This window comes from Macaca thibetana, chromosome X (assembly GCF_024542745.1).
Source record: "Macaca thibetana thibetana isolate TM-01 chromosome X, ASM2454274v1, whole genome shotgun sequence".
Lineage (NCBI taxonomy): Eukaryota > Metazoa > Chordata > Mammalia > Primates > Cercopithecidae > Macaca > Macaca thibetana.
This window is the reverse complement of record NC_065598.1, coordinates 23,739,573-23,748,788: the sequence shown is the minus strand read 5'-3', so window position 1 is coordinate 23,748,788 and position 9,216 is coordinate 23,739,573. Positions and strand designations below refer to the sequence as shown.

The window sequence follows — 9,216 nt, the reverse complement described above, 5'->3', positions numbered from 1 at the left end:
CTGGGAATCAGCTAGGGTGTGAGAACAGAAAAGAGGGAGTGTCCACCCCGCCCTTTTTTTTGAATACCGATTTCTGTAATTTAATAAGGCGAGATCGGCTCGGGGTCCGCGCCCACCTATGACGGGGCTCTTGGCTGGGAAAAGGCCGCGTGCTGAGCCCCGGCGGGTGGCGGGGCGGGCGCCCCCTCGCGGAGGTTTGGTGAAGGGCTCAGAGGGGCAGGGCTAGCAAAATCAAAGTCCCTAGCTTGTTCCCAGAGAGTGATTTCTAGGGCCCGGGAGGTGGGCCTTGGTGACGTTAGACTGCGTTCCCAGTGAATTTAGCTAGGTGTCGTGAGAGCATCTAAAGTGCGCTGTTTTGTTTTGGTTTTTTTTCTTAAAGAAGTAGGTCCAAAAAAACCTCGATTACCGATAAATCGGTATTTTAAAATTTAAAAATCCTTGACACCTTAACCCACTTTTCGTCGTGTTGAAAAGCAGTTGAGTGATTTTTTTCTCTGTGCATTTCTATACAAATTTTGTCATAAACAGCTATTTCCTTTTTTGTTGTTTGCAATAAATTTATTTACATAAAAACGTGTGAGACAACTATTATGCAAAATTATAGTAAAGAGAAGTGAAAAGATAATATGAAAGCCACAATGACGAATACTGAGAAGCCAAGCTCACTTTACAATACTTGTAAGTAGTCATCAAGTTAGCTTTTAGGAAATAAATATTATTAATGAGGCCGGGCACGGTGGCTCACGCCTGTAATCCCACTACTTTGGGAGGCCGAGGCGGCCGGATCACGAGGTCAGGAGTTCGAGACCAGCCTGGCCAATATGAAACCCCGTCTCTACTAAAAATACAAAAAAAAAAAAAAACACACAAAAATTCGCCAGGCGTGGTGGTGGGTGCCCGTAGTCGCAGCTACTCGGGAGGCTGAGGCAGGAGAATGGCGTGAACCCAGGAGACGGAGCTTGCAGTGAGTGTGCTGAGATGGCGCCCCTGCACTCCAGCGTGGGTGACAGAGCGAGATTCCGTCTCAAAAAAAAAAATATATATATATATATATATATATAAAATAAATGAAATAAAAGGGAAATTGGGGAAAATGAGGGGCAATATGAGAAGTGAAGAAAAATTCATTAAGGTGATAATTTCTCTGCTACCTCTCTTTTTTTTTTTTTTCCCGACTTTTAAGTTCAGGGGTGCATGCGCAGGATGTGGAGGTTTGTTACATAGGTAAACTGTGTGCCATGGTGGTTTGCTGCACAGGTCATCCCATCACCCAGCTATTAAGCCCAGCATCCATTAGCTGTTCTTCCTGATGCTCTCCCTTCTCCCACCCCCAACCCTCGGACAGGCCTCAGTGTGTGGTGTTCCCCCGCATGCGTCCATGTGTTCTCACTATTCACCTCCCACTTATGAATGAGAATATGCGGTATTTGGTTTTCTGTTCCTGCGTTAGTTTGCTGAAAATAATGGCTTTCGGCTCCATCCATGTCCCTGCAAAGCATATGATCTTGTTCGTTTTTATGGCTGCATGGTATTTCATGGTGTATATGTACCACATTTTGTTTATCCAGTCTATCATTGATGGGCATTTGGGTTGATTCCATGTCTTTGCTATTGTGAATAGTGCTGCAGTGAACATATGTGTGCATGGATCTTTATAATAGAATGATTTATATTTTGGAGGCTATATACCTAGTAATGAGATTGCTTGGTCAAATGGTATTTCTTCCTCTAGGGCTTTGAGGAATTGCCACTCTGTCTTCCACAATGGTTGAACTAATTTACACCCCCACAAATAGTGTAAGAGCGTTCCGTTTTCTCCACAACCTCACCAGTATCTTTTGTTTTTTGACTTTTTAATGATCACCATTCTGACTAGTCCGAGGTGGTATCTCATGTGGTTTTGATTTGCATTTCTCGAATTATCAGTGATATTGAGCTTTTTTTCCGTGTTTCTTGGCCGCATGTATGCCTTCTTTTGAGAAGTGTCTGTTTGTGTCCTTTCCCCAATTTTTTTTTTTTTGTTTGTTTTTTTGTTTTTTTTGAGACGGAGTCTCGCTCTGTCGCCCAGGCTGGAGTGCAATGGCCGGATCTCAGCTCACTGCAAGCTCCGCCTCCCGGGTTCACGCCATTCTCCTGCCTCAGCCTCCCGAGTAGCTGGGACTACAGGCGCCCGCCACCTCGCCCGGCTAGTTTTTTGTATTTTTTTAAGTAGAGACGAGGTTTCACCGGGTTAGCCAGGATGGTCTCGATCTCCTGACCTCGTGATCCACCCGTCTCGGCCTCCCAAAGTGCTGGGATTACAGGCTTGAGCCACCGCGCCCGGCCCCTTTCCCCAATTTTTAATGGAGTTGCTTTTTATAAACAGCTATTTCAAACCAGAAAAAAATGTAAGGACAGGTGAATAAATAAGAATTTAGGTTTTCTGGGCCAGGTGCGGTGGTTCACGTCTGTAATCCCAGCACTTTGGGAGGCCGAGGTGTGCTGATCAGTTGAGGTCAGGAGTTCGAGACCAGCCTGACCAAAATCCTGACCTGGCGAAAACCCTTTCCTAAAAAACAGAAAAATTACCTGGGCGTGGTGGCACGTACCTGTAATCCCAGCTACTCGGGAGGCTGATGCAGGAGAATCGCTTGAACCCGGGAGGGGGAGGTTGCAGTGGGCTGAGATTGAGACATTGCACTCTAGCCTGGGCAACAGAGCCAGACTCCATCTCAAAAAAACAAAAAACAAAAAAGATAGAATTTAGGTTATCTGTGTGTTCATTGAATACTTAAGTAAAATTTATATGAATACGTGTTTTATATCACATAAATTTTTAGTACAACAATTTACCTAAAATAGGAAGTTATGTTTCAATAAATGCATGCATTAGTTAAATGATGGTGAAAACTGGAGGTATTCACTTTAATCTTACATTCTTTTTTTTTTTTCTTCTTTTTTTTGAGACAGAGTCGTGCTCTGTCGCCCAGGCTGGAGTGCAGTGGCACAATCTCAGCTCACTGCAACCTCTGCCTCCTGGGTTCAAGCAATTCTCGTGCCTCAGCCTGCTGAGTAACTGGGATTACAGGTGTATGCCACCACGTGCAGCTAATTTTTTTGTATTTTTACTAGAGACAAGGTTTCACGTTGTTGGCTAGGTTGGTCTCAAACTCCTGACCTCAAATGATCTTCCTCCGCCTTCCAAAGTGCTAGGATTGCAGACCTGAGCCACCGCGCCCCACCTTAATCTTACATTCTAAATATTTATACCAGCCAATTACGAAAACCCACTGAGGTGATTAAAATGTTGGGGTATTATATAGTGGTGATGATTGCGCATCTTTGTAAATATGCTAAAAAACAATGAATTGTACGGTTTAATGGGGTGAATCTTAGGACATGTGAACTTTTATCTAAATAAAAAAAATCCGGACAGGCTTGGTGGCTCACGCCTGTAATCCCAGCACTTTGGGAAGCCAAGGCGGGCAGATCACGAGGTTAGGAGTTTGCGACCAGCCTGGCCAACATAGTGACACCCGTTGCTACTAAAAATACAAAAAAAAAATTTGCCGGGAGTGGTAGTGTGCGCCTGTAATCCCAGCTTCTTGGGAGGCTGAGGCAGGAGAATCTCACGAACGTGGAAGGCAGAGGATGCAGTGAGCCCAGATTGCACCATGGCACTCTATCCTAGGATACAGTGTGAGACTCCGTCTCAAAAAAAACACAAAAAACAAAAACAAAAACAAAAACAAAAAACTCCAGCGAGATCGTGCCACTGCGCTCCAGCCTGGTTGACAGAGACCCTGTCTCAGAGAAAAAAAAAAAAATTCAGGCCAGGCGTGGTGGCTCATGCCTGTAATCCTAACAATTTGGGAAGCCAAAGCCAGAGGATCTCTTGAGCCCAGGAGTTCCAGACCAGTCTGCGCAACATAGGGAGACCCCCATCTCTACAAAAAATACAAAGATTAGCTAAGCGCAGTGAATCACGCCTGTAGTCCCAGCTACTAGGGAGACTGAGGTGGAGGGATCGCTTGAGCCCAGGTTGTTGAGGCTGCAGTGAGCTGCGATCGAGCCACTGCACTCCAGCCTGGGCAACAGAGGAGACGCTGTCTCAAAAATAAAAATGAATAATAAATAATAAAATCCATTGTTAATAGACAGAATAATAATATGCTTCATCGTCAGAAACATTTATTGGAAGTAGAAACGTCACAGGAAATAAAATGTTTATTAATAAAAATAATATAGTTAACAATTACTGGCACCAGCCAAACAAGTATTAACATTAATTCTCACAAAATCCAATGGGATAGACACTGTTATTCCCATTTTACAGGTGAGAAAACAGTCCTAGAAAGATTGAATAACGGCTAGGCACGGTGGCTCACGCCTGTACTCCCAGCACTTTGGAAGGCCGAGGCAGGCAGATCACCTGAGATCAGGAGTTCGATACCAGCCTGGCCAAGATGGTGAAACCCTGTTTCTACTAAAAAATATCAAAAATATATATATATATTAGCCAGGCGTGGTGGTGGGCGCCCGTAATCCCAGCTACTGAGGAGGCTGAGATGGAGAATCGCTTGAACCCAGGAGGCAGGCAGAGGTTGCAGTGAGCCAGGATCCCACCACTGCACTCCAGCCTGGGTGACAAAGGGAGACTCTGTCTCAAAGGAAAAATAAATAAATAAAAGAAAGATTGAATAACACGCCCAAGATTCTACAGCTAGTAAGCAGCAGACCTGGGATTCATAGTCAAGTATGAGTATACTCTTAAAAAAAAAAAAAAAAAAGAAAAGAAAAGCTTTTTGAGATTAAATTTACATATTATAAAATTCACCAATTTTAGGCTGGGTGCGGTGGCTCACACATGTAATCCCAGCACTTTGGGAGGCTGAGGAGGGTGGATCACCTGAGGTCAAGAGTTTGAGACCAGCCTGACCAACATGTTGAAACCCTGTCTCTACTAAAACACTAAAGAAATTAGCCGGGTGTGAGGCGCGCCTGTAGTCCCAACTACTCAGGAGGTTGAGGCAGGAGAATTGCTTGAACCCAGGAGGCAGAGGTTGCAGTGAGCCGAGATCGAACCATTGCACTCCAGCCTGGGTGACAGAGCGAGACTCCGTCTCAAAATAACAAAAATAAAATAAAATAAAGATTAAAAAGACCGGGTGTGGTGGCTCAGGCCTGTAATCCCAACACTTTGGGAGGCCCAGGGCGGCGGATCACCTGAGGTTGGGAGTTCCAGACCAGCCTGACCAACATGGAGAAACCCCTCTCTACTAAAAATACAAAATTAACTGGGCATGGTGGCACATGCCTGTAATCCCACCTACTCGGGAGGCTGAGGCAGGAGAATCACTTGAACCCGGGAGGCGGAGGTTGCCATGAGCCGAGATCCCGCCTTGCACTCCAGCCTGGGCAACAAGAGCGAAACTCCGTCTCAAAAAAAAAAAAAAAAAAAAAAAAAAAAAAAAAAAAAAAAGCATCCAAAGTTCGCTGTATTTTTTTTTTAAAGAAGCAAATCCAAGAAAACTCCGATGGGCGGGCGCGGTGGCTCACACCTGTAATCCCAGCACTTTGGAAGGCTGAGGCGGGCGGATCACGAGGTCAGAAGATCGAGACCATCCTGGCTAACACGGTGAAACCCCGTCTCTACTAAAAAATACAAAAAATTAGCCGGCGTGGTGGCGGGCGCCTGTAAGTCCCAACTACTCAGGAGGCTGAGGCAGGAGAATGGCGTGAACCCGAGAGGCGGAGCTTCGAATGAGCAGAAATAGCACCACTGCACTCCTGCCTGGGCGAGAGCGAGACTCCGTCTCAAAATAAAAACAGAAACCAAACCAAAACAACAACAACAACAAAAAACGATTACTGATCAATCGGTATTTTTAAATTTTTGAGACATTCTTAAACCACTTTTCGTCATGTTAAAAAGCAGTTGAGGCCGGGCTCGGTGACTCACGCCTGTAATCGCAGCACTTTGAGAGGCCGAGGCGGGTAGATCACGAGGTCAGGAGTTAAAGACCAGCATAGCCAAGATGGTGAAACCTGGTCTCTACTAAAAACACACAAATTAGCCAGGCCTGGTGGTGGGCGCCTGTAATCCCAGCTACTTGGGGGGCTGAGGCAGAGAATGGCTTGAACCCGGAAGGCGGAGGTCGCAGTGAGTCAAGATCATGCCACTGCACTCCAGCCTGGGCGACAGGGCGAGACTCTATATATGTATATATATAATTAAAATAAAAACAGCTTTATTGAGATTAAATTTACATACTATAAAATTCACCAATTTTAGGCCGGACGCGGTGACTCACACCTGTAATCCCAACACTTTGGGAGGCCCAGGCGGGCGGATCAGCTAAGGTTGGGAGTTAAGAGACCAGCCTGACCAACATGGTGAAACCCCGTCTCTACTAAAAATACAAAATCAGCCGGGCGTGGTGGCACATGCCTGCAATCCCAGCTACTCGGGAGGCTGAGGCAGGAGAATCACTTGAACTCGGGAGGCGGAGGTTGCTGTGAGCCGAGATCCCGCCATTGCACTCCAGCCTGGGCAACAAGAGCAAAACTCCATCTCAAAAAATAAATAAATAAAGCGTCCGAAGTTCCCTGTATTTTTTTTTTTAAGGAAGCACATCCGGTATATACCCAAAGGATTCTAAATCATGCTGCTATAAAGATACATGCACACGTATGTTTATTGCAGCACTATTCACAATAGCAAAGACTTGGAATCAACCCAAATGTCCATCAGTGACAGACTGGATTAAGAAAATGTGGCACATATACACCATGGAATACTATGCAGCCATAAAAACGTATGAGTTCATGTCCTTTGCAGGGACATGGATGCAGCTGGAAACCATCATTCTCAGCAAACTATCGCAAGAACAGAAAACCAAACACCGCATGTTCTCACTCATAGGTAGGAATTGAACAATGAGATCAGCGAAAGGGGAACATCACACACCGGGGCCTATTATGGGGAGGGGGGAGGGGGGAGGGATGGCATTGGGAGTCATACTTGATGTAATGACGAGTTGATGGGTGCTGACGAGTTGATGGGTGCAACACACCAACATGGCACAAGTATACATATGTAACAAACCTGCACATTGTGCACATGTACCCTAGAACTTAAAGTATAATTTTAAAAAAAGAAAAAAAGAAGCAGATCCAAGAAAACCCCGATTACTGATCAATCGGTATTTTCAAATTTAAAGATTTTTGAGACACTCTTAAACCACTTTTCGTCGTGTTAAAAAGCAGTTGAGGCCGGGCTCGGTGACTCACGCCTGTAATCGCAGCACTTTGAGAGGCCGAGGCAGGTAGATCATATGGTCAGGAGTTAAAGACCAGCCTGGCCAAGATGGTGAAACCCAGTCTCTACTAAAAATACACAAATTAGCCAGGCGTGGTGGCGGGCGTCTGTAATCCCAGCCACTCCGGAGGCTGAGGCAGAGAATTGCTTGAACCCGGGAGGCGGAGGTTGCAGTGAGCCAAGATCGAGCCACTGCACTCCAGCCTGGGCGACAGAGCGAGACTCCGTCTCAGAAAAAAAAAAACAAAAACAGTTGAGTGATTTTTTTTGTTGTTTATCGCCATGCATTTCTGTAGATTTTATCATAAAGTGCTATTTCTTTTGTTTGCAATAAATTTATTTCCATAAACACTTATTAGACAACTATTATGCAAAAGTATAGTAAGGAGAAGTGAAAGGATAGTATGAAAGCCACAATGACGAATACTGAGAAGCCAAGCTCACTCACTTATAAATACTCATCAAGGTAGATTATTTAGGAAATAAATATTATAAACGAAAAAAACGAGGAAAATTAGGGAAAGTGAGGCGCAACATGAGAAGTGAAGAAAGGAATTTATTAAGGTGGTAATTTCTCTGCTACCTCTCTTTTTTTTCCCGACTTTTAAGTTCAGGGGTGCATGTGCAGGATGTGGAGGTTTGTTACATAGGTAAACTGTGTGCCATGGTGGTTTGCTGCACAGATCATCCCATCATCTAGCTATTAAGCCCAGCATCCATTAGCTGTTCTTCCTGATGCTCTCCCTCCTCCCACCCCCAACCCTCGGACGGGCCTCAGTGTGTGTTGTTCCCCCGCATGTGTCCACGTGTTCTCACCATTCAGCTCCCACTTATAAATGAGAACATGCGGTATTTGGTTTTCTGTTCCTGCATTAGTTTGCTGAGAATAATGGCTTTCAGCTCCATCCATGTCCCTGCAAAGCATATGATCTTGTTCGTTTTTATGGCTGCATGGTATTTCATGGTGTATATGTGCCACATTTTCTTTATCCAGTCTACGTTGATGGGCATTTGGGTTGATTCCATGTCTTTGCTATTGTGAATAGTGCTGCAGTGAACATATGCGTGCATGGATCTTTATAATAGAATGATTTATATTTTGGAGGGTATATACCCAGTAATGAGATTACTTGGTCTAATGGTATTTCTGCTCTAGGGCTTTGAGGAATTGCCACTTTGTCTTCCACAAAGGTTGAACTAATTTACACCCCCACAAATAGTGTAAGAACATTCCTTTTTCTCCACAACTTTGCCAGCATGTGTGGTTTTTTTTACTTTTTCTTTTTCTTTTTCTTTCTTTCTTTCTTTTTTTTTTTTTTTGTGACTGAGTCTTGCTCTGTCACCAGGCTGGAGTGCAGTGGCGCCATCTTGGCTCACTGCAACCTCCACCTCCTGGGTTCAAGTGATTCTCCTGCCTCAGCCTCCCAAGTAGGTGGGACTACAGGCATAGGCCACCACGCCCAGCTAATTTTTGTATTTTTGGTAGAGACGGGGTTTCACCACGTTGGCCAGGATGGTCTCCATCTCTTGACCTCATGATCCGCCCGCCTTGGCCTCCCAAAGTGCTGTGCTTATAGGCATAAGCCACCATTCCCAGCTGTTTTTTGACTTTTTAATAATCACCATTCCGACTGGTGTGAGGTGGTATCTCACTGGGGTTTTGATTTGCATTTCTCTTTTTTTTTTTTTTTTTTTTTTTTTTTTTTTGAGACGGAGTCTCGCTCTGTAGCCCAGGCTGGAGTGCAGTGGCCGGATCTCAGCTCACTGCAAGCTCCGCCTCCCGGGTTCACGCCATTCTCCGGCCTCAGCCTCCCGAGTAGCTGGGACTACAGGCGCCTGCCACCTCGCCCGGCTAGTTTTTTGTATTTCTTAGTAGAGACGGGGTTTCACCGTGTTAGCCAGGATGGTCTCGATCT

At 45.1% G+C, this 9,216-nt stretch overlaps 1 protein-coding gene across 1 annotated transcript in view; it reads left to right on the top strand.

The window, feature by feature from the left end:
* ACOT9 (acyl-CoA thioesterase 9) overlaps positions 1-9,216 on the top strand; it is a 397,499-nt gene that overhangs the window by 34,564 nt on the left and 353,719 nt on the right. The window lies entirely within an intron of this gene.